The following is a 16,365-nucleotide window of genomic DNA, read 5'->3' on the forward strand; positions in this document are numbered from 1 at the left end:
CTCATTTTGTGGGAGAAATATTTCTGAGAGTAAAAATGATGTGTATGACATGGACTCACAGAATCAGAACTCGAGTCTATGTCTCCTGACTCCTTGTCTGTTACATTTTCCATCACACAAAGCTCATAAGGGACATCAGATTCTCCTTGATGCTACAGAATGTTTTTCTGAATCTGCCTATATGCAGAGTAGGATAGGACAAAGGTGGGAGCAAGGGAAGAGAGGCAATTGTTTAATGAATTTAAATCAGAGCCTAAGGAGTTGGTAATGTTCAGATATGGATAAGTAGTTCAATAGATATTTTTATGTTTACTGTGGGACAGTTACTCTGCCAGGGGCTACAGGAGATCAAAAAATCGATCAGATATAAATCTTCCCTTCAAAAGAATTATATAAGGTATAGTAGAGGGAAAGTATACAACTATAAACTATTTTAATACAAGGCAGCCATGTTTCAGTCCACAAGAAATTTCTTTAGAAGAGGATTGGCTTGGATAATTAACCAGTGTATTCACTATATTATAAGTTCTATCACTAAGAGCCCAGTCTTTGAATTACACTGCCCACTGGGTTCGAATCCCAGATACCAACCTAGTCAGAGGAAGGCAAGAAGGAAGAATGGAGGGAGGAAGAGAAGAAGGGATCAAGGGAAAGATACAAATGCTATCCAGTACAGAAGAGATGTTAATTGATTCCAACACATAAAGTACACCTTGTCCCTGGAAAGTCATGGAAGGCATCTGAGCTAAGCTTGGAAGAAGACTTCATAGAGTTTCAATATGTGCAATGGGATCAACTTCAAATTCTGTCTTATTCTCAGAGTTGTCAGAAATTTACAAAAATGAAAAGTCAGTTGAAAATTTCTCTCTTTTCACCATTCTAGGTGGATAGGTAAGACTTTGTATCCTAAGGTCTAAGACTGAGGTCACCAACCTCCAGCCTGTGGGCAAAATTTGGTCACAGATATCTTTTAATATCTTTTAACTGGTCCATAAAGGGTTTTTAGACACTTAAAATTTTGCCAACCTTTAAAAATCCAGAAATTTTGCATAAAAGTAAACATGGCATTTTCTGTCTCCCCAACTGTGGTAGAAACAGATATGCATGATTAAGGTATAGAAATTATTGTCCAAGTTTTCTGGACTCCATAACCGCCCCCCCCCCCCAGATTCCTGCATGATCCTGAAAGAAGGAGGTGACCCAGCTGCCCATCTAAAAACAGTGACTGAGATAACATTGCCTTTCAGTTTTTCTGAAAGAAATGTGAGGTTTTTTGGCATACAAACAAACAAAAACCCTATCTTTTCACAAGTATAGATGGAAGTAGAAGGAAGAATTCTTGGTTGAGAGAAAAGGCAACAACTCAAAGTGTGTTCAAGGAAAGTAAATAGGTAAAGGAATAATTATGTGGGGTGGGATAGGTGAAGGTAAAGGGAGAAATGAAGTGAGAAATGAGGAAAGGTAGGTATGTTGTGGTCACATCATAGAGGCTCTGGAATGCCAAAATAGAGAGTGTCTACTAAGCTCTTTTCCCCTCCTTGTTCCTTTTTGAGAAGAAGTTTCAAAATGTGTTAAAGTCATATAACAACCTGAACAAAAAATAAAATTAAAGAAACAATATTCAATCAAAATCCCATCTTAAACGAGAATTTTTTCCCTTAAGTTCTTGTCCATCATTTATTATAGTCCCTAAATATTTTCTAAAATTTATCTGTCAGAGGGATGCAATGTGGAACATTGCAGTTCGATCCCACAATTACCTCTTGGTCAAATAGTGTTTTAGTGCTTGGCTTTACCAAGTGCTTCTGCACACATTATCGTTCAAGTCGATGGAGCTAAATCCCGTGTTTTGTGTCTCTAGGTCCATGTTCTAGAATTCCCAATTAGCACTGTGGTTCATCTGATCTTGGTGTTCTGGGCAGCTCTGGGCAGCTCTGGGCACAAAAAGTATGGGGCTCATGAGGACAGGCTGAGCTAGAACCAGGTGTGTTAACCAAGAACGAGGCAGAGTTTGAGCATGGCAGTGGGGCTAGGAAGTGATCAGCCTGCAGGTGCAAGCCCAGTATTTTAGGAGGGAAATGGGACATCAATGGGAGATGCTCCAGAGTCCCATTGGGCAAGTACAGAGGCAACTCCATAGGGTGGGGCAGGCTCCTGAGCAGACCTGTAGTCTATGTAGGAAGCATCTACAAAGAGTAAGGGAAATTCTATATCTACAGCCCCTTGGGCATATTAGGAAGACAAGGGTTCAGAGTTGTAATAAAGACTCTGGGACAAAGTGGGAGTCAGAGTGTTACAAATGGCAATGCCTCTCAAACTTTCAGGTGCATTCAAATCACCTGGAGGTCTTTTCAAAAATGCTGATTCTGATTAAATAGGTCTGGGGTAGGACCTGAGATCCTGCATCTCTAACAAGCTCTCACGTATTGTGCATGATGACGGTTCTCTGTTGAGTGGCAAAGCTCTAAAGCAAAACAGAGTCAGGACAGATTAGCTGCCAAGGGCCCTAGAGCTGTCTTAGGTGAGGATCCCTCCTGAAAACTCCAAAGTCCAAACTAGTATGTGGGGATCACTCAGCCTCTGCTATGTAGAATGAAAGAGCTCAACACAAGGCTAAGCCTGACCCACCTCCTCAGGCTGTTTGCTGACAATTGTGGTGGGGAAGAGTCTCAATTCATCAGGAAAGCGCTCCTGTGAGAACCCCCGCCCCCAGCCATGCAGGGCCATTCCGAAGTAGTCATTTGGTATATAAATACTTTCTAAACAGGCTTTCATATCTTTGCAGAGGAACTGGAGTCAGTCATTTTACATCCTGCCCTAGGTCAGGGGGAAATAATAAGTATGAGATTTTTATTGTTTTAACCCTGGCAGTAAATTTGGGAGCATAGCTCAGCTTCTGTTGCTACCCCAAGAGAGCTGAAAATAGGATTCACTGGCAGAGAATGTCATCTGCTGTGTTTGAGATTGAAACAAAAGCCAGATGGGCCCCAAAGACAGAAGAGGTGGATGGATAGGAAATGCCTACCATGGACTATATAAAATGCATGATAAGAAACCTGTATTTTACCCTTTGAACCAAAAGGGTGTTAGGGAAGTATTCACCTTGAGATGAGGTGGCCAGCCGTCCAATGTCAAAAATGAAGTTAGATAATAGTTAAAGTGGCAAGGACAGATTTTAATCCGCAATATACTATTGCAATGAGGGGGGAAAGTCCAGCGTGAACTGAATTCAACTTTGCTGTGCACAGAAGTGACTGGACATTTGAAAGGAGAATGAGGGAATAAGGAAAGAAGTGAGCAGGGGCTCAGCAGAGTCAGGAAAGTAAAAATGACAAAAAGCAGGAATGGGGGACTGGTCCCTGGGAAACCCATCTGGATTTCTTTCTTTTTTTTTTTAATATTTTTTTATTATATTATGTTAGTCATCATACAGTATGTCCCTGGTTTTTGATGTAAAGTTCGATGATTCATTAGTTGCGTATAACACCCAGTGCACCATGCAATACGTGCCCTCCTTACTACCCATCACCGGTCTATCCCATTCCCCCATCCCCCTCCCCTCTGAAGCCCGCAGTTTGTTTCTCAGAGTCCATAGTCTCTCATGCTTCATTCCCCCTTCTGATTACCCCCCCTTTCTTTATCCCTTTCTCCTCCTACCGATCTTCCTAGTTCTTATGTTCCGTAGTTGAGAGAAACTGTATGATAATTGTCTTAACTGGTGTTCATCAGACTTGGTTCTTGGTTTCCAATACAGGCTGGGAGACAGGGGCCCTATTTCAGGTTGGGCCTGGAACAAGCAGTAAATTCTTTTGGCAGCCTTGAGTTTCCCTAAGCAGGTATTTTAAGAGGACCTATGGTCATCCTAGGGATAGAGCCTTAAGCTGTTAGAAACTATGATAGCATTTTGTTCGAGTCTTTGTAGGCCAAGGTTGAGTCCTAGTTAAGAGGAAGGCTCAGAGGAGCCTGGCTAGATTCTGGTCAGGAGAAAATCTTTGTCACTAAATACTGTGACATTGAAGGTTCTGGGAAGTTCCTAAATGGCTCCGCCTTTGGGAAATTCTGAAGCCTGGAAAATATGCTCACATTTAGTCCTTTGATATGATATAATCAGAGCACCAAAGATACCATAAAAAAGAGTCCTCGGCTATATTAATAATAGCAAAGTAAATCCATAAGAGGTTGGTGCTGGAAGGACTCCATGTGTCCATCTAGACAGCCCCACCCTCACCATCCCCATCTCACAAATGTGGACAATGTGATTCAAGAAAAGGTACGTGTCTTTTCCAAGATCATGCTTCACTAGGGAGAGAATCAGATATATGTCAGATGTATGTTTTAGGTAAGCAAAAAAAGGAGTTGCTGAAGCAATGTGGGGAATTTGGTTTCACAAATACTGGGATTCTCCCCGCCTAAATGGAGTGCCTCCCCCAGCCCTCCCCACACCCACATGCCCGCGCATTCTCCAGCCTCCACAGCCTCAGGTGTAGTGGGAGGCATGAGTCCCCATGCCAGCTGTGCTGCTAGGATGCCCTGGTATTTCCACCCTCCGCCCCCTGCATCTCATCTCCACCCCTAGATTTTCTGTCTAGAAAAATACGCACTGGAAGCAAAGAAGTGTTCGAGCTCATCTCTCTCCCCTCTTACCACTCCCTCTCTACACACTTAAACACACATTTCTCCCTTGAGTCAGTTTGTCAAACCTTTTGTTATTTACCCTTTCGTGTCACAAATAAGTCTGGTCTTGCCAACATTAACCACGCTGCAGTATTATTTATATAACAGCAATTGCTTCCTGCATCTGTGATTATAACCTGGGGGAAAGAACTAGAGCACCGGCTGGTCTTTCAAGTGTTTCCTTTTTGCGTAAGTCATTAATGTTCCAACATTCGGAGCAGGTTTCTGCCATGGCTTTTAGCCGCTAAACTAACGTTACATTAAAGTGATAAATGATGCTATAAAAATGAGGAACCCCAGCTGAGGGATTAATGTGAGGTGCCCTTTAAAAAGGATTTAGATTGTGTATTTTGAATGTATTTGTGATGAGATTTCTTGAGCATTTCAGTAATACACCAGCTTTAAACGCTTGCATTCTCATGTTGTCTGTTTAAACAATGTCAGATCAACTCTCGCTTCATAGACGCCAAAGATAAATCTTCTCATTAAATGAAGCCCTTTTGGTCCCATCCAGATAGAAGCCCATGGTAGGCAAATGATTAAGCGTCTCCTCTGAACTCATTACCATTCATTCTGTCCACACTGCCTTCCTCTTCCTAATCTCTTCCTTTCTCTCTCCCTCCACAAGGGCCAGTCTGCTTTTTCACACCAAGAGGGTGAAGCCTTGCCCTGGCATCCTGTACTAGGAAGGTGGTTTGGCTGTGGATAAAAGACTCTTCAGTGCTGAGAACTCCACTAATGCATCCTCCCCCTAACACAGGGCCAGTGTAAGTGGGCTCCACACACAACATGGGGCCCAACACAGGACTTGAACTCACAACCCTGAGATCAAGAGTCAGATGCCTAATGGACTGAGCCATCTAGGCACCCCCTAAAACAGGGCCATTTTATGTTATCCTTAAGTTATTCGAGACCACTTAGGGGTTAGTTAAGAAAAGCTCAAATATTCTCCTGGTTTTGTCATGGCTGGATTTATTTTATTTTTACATTTGTAAGAAGCTTTTAAACTAAAACTCTTGCTCAACCCGTCCCGCCAAGTACAAGCTGTTACAGTCAATGCATCAGAAGACATATGTGGTAATATTTGTTAGGAAGATAATTATGTTTCCATTAACTAAAGTACTGACATTAAATTATTTCTTTTTCTTTCTTTCTTTTTTTTTTTTTTAAGTAAGCTCCACACCCAGCATGGAGCCCAATACAGGGCTTGAACTCATAACCCTGAGATCAAGACCTGACCTGAGATCAAGAGTTGGATGCTGCTTAACTGACTGAGCCACCCAGGTGCCCCGACATTAAGTTATTTCTTAATGTCACCTTCAGTGAGTAGATCTTTTCCCCCTCATACCTTTAATCCTATGTCACTATCCTATCTTCTTTTACTAGTATTCAGAACAGTTATGATACAGGAAGATGTAGGTATAAGAGGTGTCATAGCAACCAGAAGAAGCTGTAATTATTCTGCAGTGCTATCAGTTTGGTTTTGCAGGGAGTTACGTTCTTTAAAAAAAATAAAATAATGTACTTTCTTTTCAAGTTAAGGCAATTAGAAGTCTGTGCAGATTGATTGTTATATGGAACCTTCAAAGCACATCTGAGCCCAGTTTCTCAGCTTCTTATCCGCAACACAGATAAAGAAAAGTGGGGAGCTCAGGGGTTATATTGCTAATTCAAGCCAAAAATGCTTTGAGGGGTTCCTCTGTGTCTTCTATTTTATCATTAACGTTTTAATTGAAGGACTAACATCTTCTCAAACTTTATCAGGTCTTCTTACCTCTCTAGTTCCCTTTCTTCTCTTCAGATCAGTATTGATTCACAACCTGGAAGCTTAGTCTTTGGACACCTACAGAGGCACAGGGAAACTGTGTTCTTAAAAATTAAAACCCCAAAGTAAGGCATAATAATAATTCAAAGATGGCTTTCTGTCATCCTTTCATCAGTAAAATCCTTTTCCTGTATTAAAGGCCCCACCTGGAAAAACCCATGTAAGTAGGAATACAACAGAAATACTGGACTCGGAGCTTTGCTCATTGTAGATGACTATTTTCAACTTCGCATTTCTCGCCAATCACCAAAATCTTGTATGAGTTCACTACGATCTAAAACCAAGAAGTCTCTACTCTAAGTAAACATTTATTACTCAGAGTAAACTCTTTGTGCCTTGTTTGTACCTTTCATATTTAAAAATAATATTTTATTACCACCTCCATTTTCCCCCTCCTTTTCTATTCTCTATCTTAAAAAGCTTTTAAGAAACCCTTAGTTTTTGAAATGATTTCTCAGCAGTGAGATGTAATTCTTTTTTTTTTTTAAGATTTTATTTATTTCTATATAGAGAGAACATGTGAGAGTGGGGGGAGGGGTGGACGGAGAGGGAGAAAGAGAGAATCTCAAGCAGACTCTGCACTCAGTGCAGAGCCCCATGTGGGGCTCGTTCTCACGGCCCTGAGATCATGACCTGAGCCAAAATCAAGAGTTGGGTTCTTGTACTGTATGGTGACTAACACAATATAATAAAAAATCATTAAAAAAAAAAAAAGAGTTGGGTTCTTAACCAACTGAACCACCCAGGCGCTCCAAGATGTAATTCTTCATAATATCAGATCTTCATTCGGGCCAAACCTATTGTCTTCTAGGGGTTTTCTTAGTCATCTGCTGAACTAACTTTGGTTAGATCACTAGATCCAGGGATCAGATGTACTAATCCTTACATCCATTTATAGAGAACTATGCTCAATTTCCCTGGAATAGACAAGACATAGAAAATAACAGAGTTAGGTAAAGGAAACACAGATGAGGATATACGATGGTATATATAGTTCTAAATTATAATAAAAGAATTTTATGAAAGATTATTTATGTATCACTTTTTCCCCCATAATTACTTAGCTCTCATCTACAATATTCTAATTGCTTGCTTCCTGGTTTCAGTCCTTCACAAAATAAAATAAAATAAAATTTTACCTTAGAAATTCCCTATTAAAAAAAATCTACATCAAAGGTTTTTTTTTGAGTTGATCCTTTTGAGTTGTGATCCTTGAACTCTTTGATTAAGGATTGTTTACAAGCAAAGTAGATTCCTAGTCTCCTCCCCAAGCTAGTGAGTCAGAATCTGTGTACCTTTCCAACAAGCCCTGTTGGTAATTCTTAATCCATCAACTACTAGCATATATAGTAGAGTGTAAAATCCCCAGCTTACCCCAAGACATTCTCTAAAATGTGGCCTAATTTCTCACTAGTTTTCTTAGGCTCTGGATTAACCAGGTTCTTTTGATTTGAGAACCTGAGACTCCTTCCAGGTTAGGTTTATAAGAAGGACACATTAAGAACTGAAGTTAGCCTAGGGACAAACCACTCTCTGACTCTTACATGAACCCCATGGTTTCTCTTCATGAGGCTTCTAGCCCCTCAAAATTTTAATTTGCCATGACCTTGATTCTACCTTATAGTTTTTCTCTTTCTTCTCTTCTAGCTTTATCTTCCACGGAGACTTTGTGTTTCTAAGTTCAAATAATCATAGAAGGCCTCATTCATCTTTTGGCCAAGCCAACATATAGGTTTGTAACAAACCTGTGGAGTAGCTTACCTCCACTTCAATGAGAGGCATTTGGAGACAAGGTGGCATGATCATGGCTACCTAAGAGAAAGTCCTGAGTGATGGCTGGATAATGGGCGGCCTCAAAGAAGAAGCTGCATATGGTCAAGCACTGCACCCTCTCTTCCTTACCCCAAATACATACAGTGTCTTTCCTAAAAACCACATGAGACTCTGTTTTTGTGTGTATAATCCTTTCTATCTGAAATGACCTAATTTTCCAATGGTCATCTACTGAAATCTTACTATTTCTTCAAGGTCCTTTCTCAATTTAATTTCATGGAGGTTGCCCGAACTCTCTAAGAAGAATTAAACTCTTCATGATCTATTTTCCCTATACCCCTCTAAAATGCTTTTTTTTTTTTTTTTTTGGCTTAAGGCCTATATATGTTGCCTATAATTAATTTCATTGGATAAGTGTGAGCCTCTGGAGATCAGGAACTTTGTATCTTGTATTCATTGATGGTTTCTTTGCAGAGTTAAGCTCAATGCTTATAAGCATTCAGCATCAAAACAGTGTTTTTGAATTTTATTTAATAATGTGGCTAATCTGAAATCATAAAGTTCAAATCATTATTTTGGGCTTTGATTATGACTTAAAATTCACTGTCCTGTCATAGTTTCAGATATATAATGTTAATAAATACTTTAATAATATTATTTGAAAAGAATGAGTAACAAAAACAATGCCTGTGATGTATGTTCCTTCAAAAACATGGAGATTCAAAGAGGTATTATATGTCTTATAGTTTATTTGATAAGTCAATTATATGTCTTATAGTTTATTTGATAAGTCAATTAACATTGTAAAAATCAAGCTTTATTACTTAGCTACTCTGGGTCTTATTTTCCCATTTATAAAATAAAGGGGTTTGTCTGGATTGTCTGGATGGTCTAGATGGTCTCTAAAATACCTCTCAGTTCTGACATCCTATAATCTTAGGCGCTTCATGTATCATTACCTATATCATTCAGTATCAATCAATATCAATGATCTTCCCCATCATTCTTCTCCCTTTATTTCCCCGTCCATGAAAATACTTTTTGCACTTTTTCTTATTCCTCATCTCTAAAAATATAACAGAGACTTCCAAATTCATGACCTGTGCATTAGTCGAAGTCTACTTTCTCTTCACCTTTCTTAGGTTTATAATGGGACTTTCAAACTGACCCTATTATCTTCCATTTCAAGCTACATTGGAAGAAATCCTCCACACCTCAGATCCTTTTTAGTTTAGTTTCCTTCAATCTAACTTAATTAAGATGTTTAGGATATTTTGTGTAAGTACACAATCTAATTGTCACGACAAAATGCACAGGGACCTCCAGAAGCTGGCTGGAGCACACACACTAGGAATCTCTCCCCTCCCGCCTCTCTCCTCAGGGAGCCCCAGCTGGTGAGTCAGGGCTGTGCTGGCAGAACCCTTGAAAGAGCCTGGAAAATAAAATTCTTGAGAAGGGCAGATTCCTCTCCTCAGTGGAAAATGCCAAGTTGTAAAAACAGAGGCCGAATGACTGAATTTACAGCCGTAATTATCTCAGAATGATAATTAACTATTTTCTTCAAGTTTTCAGAGATTTAAAGGCCTCCCACTTTGCTCTAACTGTATCTGTTTTAGTATGAGTGTGTTTGGATTTTCTGCTTGGATTCTAGAGAATGATTGAAAACTTGTTTTTTTCTTCCTTCCCAGGATTTTTGCACTCATTCCCCACTTGCTCTCATGGTCTATGATGGGAATCACTTCTGTAGAACTAGTTTTTTGTTGTTGTTATTGTTTATGCTTCTTTCAATTTAAATGACCATCAGTGAATGGATCCATTTTTAGAACCAAGCATTAAAATATTTTTTAACATACTGGGACAGTTAAGATCCCAAACTCTCTGGCATCAGATGGATTTGGTCTAGTTTGGTTTCTGCCACACGGTGGTAGATAAATGGTGGGGTGACAGTGTCTACCCCAGGTGCAGGCAGTAAGACAGTGCATTATTGGTAGAGGATTTATAAACAATAATAAAACGGACAATAATTCACTTTGATTTTTATTATCATCATGTGCAGGCACTTCTAAAAAATGCCAGTAATAAAATACTCCTCCTTGAAAAAATTCTTTTTTGGTCCAAGTTCTAAACCAATGGTTCTCAAAGTATACTTTGACCTAAGACCACTGGAAATAACTAGAGATCCTTTTGGGGAGCCTGTGAAGTCAAAACTATTTTTATAATAACACTAAAATATCATTTGCCTTTTTCTCTCCTATTCTCTCTTGAGTGTACAGTGAAGTTTCCAGAAGCTGTAATGTGATAGTACAACCTACTGGAGGATGAAGCAAATAGGAGTGTTTAACACCAACCAAAATGCAAAGCAATGTACTTCCAAGCTAATTTTAATGTAGTTTTTCATTAAAAATACTCTGTTGCCATGTAATATTTTTATTGTTATTTTTAAATAAGTTATAAATACATATGTAAATGTTTTCCATTCTAATTTCTAATATGGTAAATATCACTAGATATCATCTACAAAAGTAAAACATGTTTCACCTCTCAAATGATTCTTAATAATTTCAGAAATCCTGAGACCAAAAGACTTGAAAATCACGGTTCTAAACAATTGCTGTGGTTAATTTTCTTTTTGATAGCTGTGGAGTATTCCTCTGAAAGGATGAAACACATGTTATAAGCATACACATTTAACAAGTAATCGATGGACATTATTTCTAATCTTTACTATTATTCACAGATCCGCAATTAATATACTTATGAACAATTACTCTCACGCTTACCTATAAGATGTGTATATAATATATCATCCAATGAGGACATCTTTGAGATTGAAAGGGTAGGGATGGTTGTGATTGTGCTGGGACAAAACAAGTCTAAGCCAGGACTATACCCCAGTCACACTGGATACATCATCTCTCCACTTCCATAGCACCTACCATGGGGCAAGCATTTGACATATGTTACTAAATTTTATAATCATGGCGGCCCCATGAGGTACTTGCTATTATTATCCCCATTAAACAAATTAGAAACCCCTGACGTAAGGAATATCAAATACTTTCCCCAATACCACACTTAGTAAATGCAGAACCAGGATTCAAACCCAAATGGTGTGACTCCAGCATTTATGCTGTTTACCTCCACAGTACGTTGTCTCTCTTTGAGGCATGTAGGAACTTACCAAAGCATAAATTCCTAGAGTTACGATTGTGAGTAAAAATGTATGTGAATTTTTATGTTGATAGATATTGTCAAATATCTTCCCCTAAGGTTGATCTGATATTCACTAACCAAGAATTCATAAGCTTCTCTATTTCCACAAATTCTCACCAATGTTGCATATAATCCTTATAAAAAACACTTGCCATTCTGATATGAGAAAAATTGTATTTCAGTGTGTTTGCTTTGCTCCTCTTCTGATGGCAGTTGGGCCTACTTTCATGTGTTTAAAAATGCTGCATTGTAACGGTTAATTTTATGTGTCAACTTGACTGAGCTAAGGAATACCCAAGTAGCTGGCCAGACTTTACTGGGTGTGTCTGTGAGGGTGTCTCTGGAAGTGACTTCAATTAGCATCGGTAGACTGAATAAAGACGATCTCCCTCACCAACGCTGGTAGGCATCATCCAATCCACTGACAGCCTGAATGGAACAAAGAGATGGAAGAAGAGTGAGATCCCTCTCCTCTTGAGCTGAGACATCCATCTTCTGCCCTCAGACACTGAAGCTCCTGGCTCTCAGGCTTTCAAGCTCAGACCAGTACTTAACACCATTGGCCCACTGCTTCTCTGGCCTGAAGACTCAGACTGAATTACACCACCAGCTTTCTGGATTCTCCTGCTTGCAGATGGCAAATTATGGGACTGTTTGGCCTCTAAAACTGTGTAAGCCAATTCCTATAATAAATCTCCTCTTATCTAGATCTATCTCTCTATCTTTCTATCTATCTATCTACTTACCTACCTATCTACTTACCTATCTACCTACCTATGTGTCCTACTGGTTCTTTATATCTGAAGAATGTTGAATAATACATACGTACTGATATTTCTGTTCATAATTATTGTACTTTTTCAGTTATATTCTTCATCTTTTACTTACTGATTTATGCAAGCACTGTATTAAGGAAATCAAATCAATTATCTGCCATATATATTTCATGTGTCTTCCCTCTTCTTTTCACTGTTTATATTACTTTGCCATGTAGATTCTTAAAAATATATTTACATAATTAAATTCAATAATCTTTTTTTTCTCTTGGCTTTTGAATTGTCTTTTATACGCAAATGGACAGCCTCACTCTATTTATGGGTGTGTGTTTATGTGTGTGTGTGTGTGTGTGTAATACTTTCAGAGTTTCTCCTTGCTTCTTTTATAGCTTAATTTTCACATTTCAGTCTGTGAATTACCTGTCATTTACTGTAGTGGAGGCAGGTAGTCACTTTTAATTTTATTTTCTATCATACATTTTTAATTATTATATTGTCATAATATAAATTATATATGATGATGTTCATTTCTCTACTTTTTCAAAAATATCCAGGATATTTTTCTTGTCTAGTTTTCCACATGAATATTAGAAATAGCTAATCTAATTATAAAGTGAGAGTTCCATTCATGTTGTTAATTAATTTCTCTGTTATTCTAATTTATATAGATTTAAATTTTGTAATAGTTCACTTGAAGAAACTGGAATTCTTTTTCATTATTTCAAGTCTTATTTGAGTTGCTCAATAATTTTAAACTCATCTTCACATAGATCTTGTCTGAATATAAGAGGAATAGTTATTTTTATATAAGAATTCTGTGCATAGGACTTTTACTGAATTATAATGTTGCAGTCTTAAATGTGAACACACAAACAATGATCAAACATAAAATAAATCTTTCAAAATGAAAGAGTAGAACAAAATAAGCATAAAAGAGAAAAGATATCACTGGAACTAACACAGATAATTCCAGGAAAACTTCATATAAAAACAACACTAATCAGAGGCCTTAGAGAGATTAGAAAAAATATTTCATAAATAAAACAAAAACAGAATGCCATGGAAAAGGGACAAATAAGTACAAGGAAGAGTTCTTGGAATTTAAAATATCTGTTCAGTTAACCAGTTCAAGAACAGCATTGAAAGGTGACTTCAAGGAAGTCTCCCTTTTTTATGCAAACCTAATAACATTCTTTATTTTGGAAGGAAGGGATTTTGTTGGTGTTACATCTTTATATCTTGCATTTTGCTTTTTTTTTTTAAAGATTTTATTTATTTATGTGGCAGAGAGACAGCCAGCGAGAGAGGGAACACAAGCAGGGGGAGTGGGAGAGGAAGAAGCAGGCTCCCAGGGGAGGAGCCCGATGTGGGACTCGATCCTGCGTCTCGAGGATCACTCCCTGAGCCGAAGGCAGACGCTTAACCACTGCGCTACCCAGGCGCCCCTGTTTTCTAATCCTAGCTTACCACTGAAATAGGTAAAGCAACTTTTCAGTATCATTGTAGACCAAATAGGTTCTGCTTTGTTTTCGATCTACTCTATTGAAATCTCCTTAGTTCTGACTTTGGGGTCACACTGCATACTTTCCCCTCATATTCTTGTTCAAGTACAGTGTATTGAATTATGAAGTATCTATTTAACCCTCTTTTTCACTATTAATCTGGGAATTCCAAGAGGACAAAGACTACTTGCTTAGACACTTTCACACACATTCTGAAGAGAACACCCCACATGTAGTGGACACTAAGGACTGACGTTGAATGAAAATTCAGTTTCACAGATGTTATCGTACCTCGTAGCAGGCACGACACTGCATATTCTATGGAATCCCAGGTGAGACCCAGTCCATGACACCTTCTCTTTTTTTTTAAGACTTTTTTTTTTTTTTTAAAGAGAGAGAGAGAAAGCAAGAGAGCAAGCACAAGCAAGGGGAAGGGCAGAGGAAGAGGGAGAAGCAGACTCCCCACTGGGCAGGGAGCCCAATGCAGGGCTCCATCCCAGACCCTGGATCATGACCGGAGCCAAAGGCAGACGCTCAACCGACTGAGCCACCCAGGTGTGCCCATGATACTTTCAATGTAACTGAAAGTGAAGAAGATGAAAAAGAAAATTAGCAAGCTACAAACGAAAACTGGGTTTCTCCTTCTCAACCTCAGCACTGTTGATATTTTGGGCCAAAGAATTTCTTATTGTGGGGAACTGCCTTGCGCATTTTAGAATGCTTAGCATTGTTTCTGGCCTCTACCCACCACAAGATTCCCCGCAATCATGAGAGCCAAAAATGTCACCAGGCATTGCCAAATGTCCCCTGGTGGAGAAAAATGCCCCTGGTTGAGAACCACCAAGTTAATGTAAGACATATTCAATAAAGTAATATAAGCAAAGAACTCTGGAGATTCAAAATAAGGAGAGATGTACCTAGTTGGAAAAATCAGGAAAGTTTTCATAAATAAGTTGTTTACATTGAGACATCATTAGAACTATGTCCAAGGCATCTTTGAAATTTTGGCTAAAGTGTTCATCCCTTGCACTCTGAACAAGTTTGATTTGTTAATTTTGAGCATGAGGGTTAGCAAAGGGTATTGATAAAACTAGAGGAAGATTATGCTATGACTATTTTCTGATATATAAATATCGAGGAGATAACGCTATTCTTTAGCTGATTATGTATGGATGTGTGTTTAAAACAAGCTGTGGTCAATTTTATTAAAGAAAAATTTTGCGTGATTTACTTTTTACAAGTCTGTTCTGGCAGGCTTCTAACGTTATCAGAATCACCCGGATCAATGGTAGCCAATCTCATACTCTAGTATTTCCCACATACTGTGCTCCATTCAATATTACTGCCACTGTGGTGATAGACACTAGTTTGGGCCAATGTGACGTGGTATTCTATTTCAGATTTCCTCAAGGCTAGGCAGTTGATGGCAAGGATGACCAGTTTGGCTTAGCCATATCTGATCATTTTCAGGGTCGGCTTGTACCCCAGCACATACTTTCCACTTTTCATAACAAGGTGGAGCCTAGAGTTGATCGATACCAGGAACTTTTTTGTCTTCTTTGCAGGCACCATCATCCTGCCTTAGGTACAGGATGGCCCCAACCAAGAGCAGCTGCCAAAATAGCTGGAAGAGAGAAAGGAAGGAAGCTGATTGTTTGTATATTCTCCAAGTAACTCTTTAGATTTGCAGGTTTTTTGCTTTCATCTTGAAAATGCAATTTAATAGTATTGTCTATTTTCTTGATAAATTATTCCTGTTTCATCATATAATGATCATCTTAACTCCTTGTAAGACTTTTTTTTTGCTTTACTGTCTATTTTGTTATTAATATAAAGTAAGCATTTCTTTAGTTAGACATTGTTTGGTATCTTTTCCCACCTTCATAATTTCATTATTATTTTATTATTTATTATGTAAGGCTTTTCTTTTGTAAATAACATATTTTGATGTTTTTGTTCTTTTAATCTGTTCTGAGAGTCTTTTAATAGGCAATATTATATCATTTATACTTTACTCTCTTAAACCATTTACGTATTAATTAGTGATAACTAGATTTATTTCACCAGCTGAATTTTGTATATAGAGAAACTATGGTGGTAACAGGATTTATTATGTAAGGCTTTTCTTTTGTAAATAACATATTTTGATGTTTTTGTTCTTTTAATCTGTTCTGAGAGTCTTTTAATAGGCAATATTATATCATTTATACTTTACTCTCTTAAACCATTTACGTATTAATTAGTGATAACTAGATTTATTTCACCAGCTGAATTTTGTATATAGAGAAACTATGGTGGTAACAGAATGGGCTCCAGACCCAGACCCTCTGAGTTCTAGCTATGTGAATTTGAGCAAATTATTTAAATCATTTGCATTGCCAGTTTCATAATCTATAAAATGACATGTTTATGATGCTTGTTGCCTGACATTGTAAGAATTAAATGTGACCACACATCTAATACACTTATAATGCTGCTTAACTTTACTATATTCACTCGATGACTTTATTTGTACACGTAGTATTATTCTCTCCATACTATGCCTTCTTTACGCTTCTTCTCTTTCCTGTTCTTCCACTGGATTAATCTTAGTGTAATACAA

At 38.1% G+C, this 16,365-nt stretch overlaps 1 pseudogene; it reads right to left on the reverse strand.

Annotated features, from left to right (window-relative positions):
• Positions 1-14,979: 14,979 nt before the first annotated feature.
• Positions 14,980-15,335, reverse strand: LOC103676020 (annotated as a pseudogene).
• Positions 15,336-16,365: the final 1,030 nt, after the last annotated feature.

Source organism: Ursus maritimus, unplaced genomic scaffold (assembly GCF_017311325.1).
Source record: "Ursus maritimus isolate PB19 unplaced genomic scaffold, ASM1731132v1 scaffold_4, whole genome shotgun sequence".
Taxonomy (NCBI): domain Eukaryota; kingdom Metazoa; phylum Chordata; class Mammalia; order Carnivora; family Ursidae; genus Ursus; species Ursus maritimus.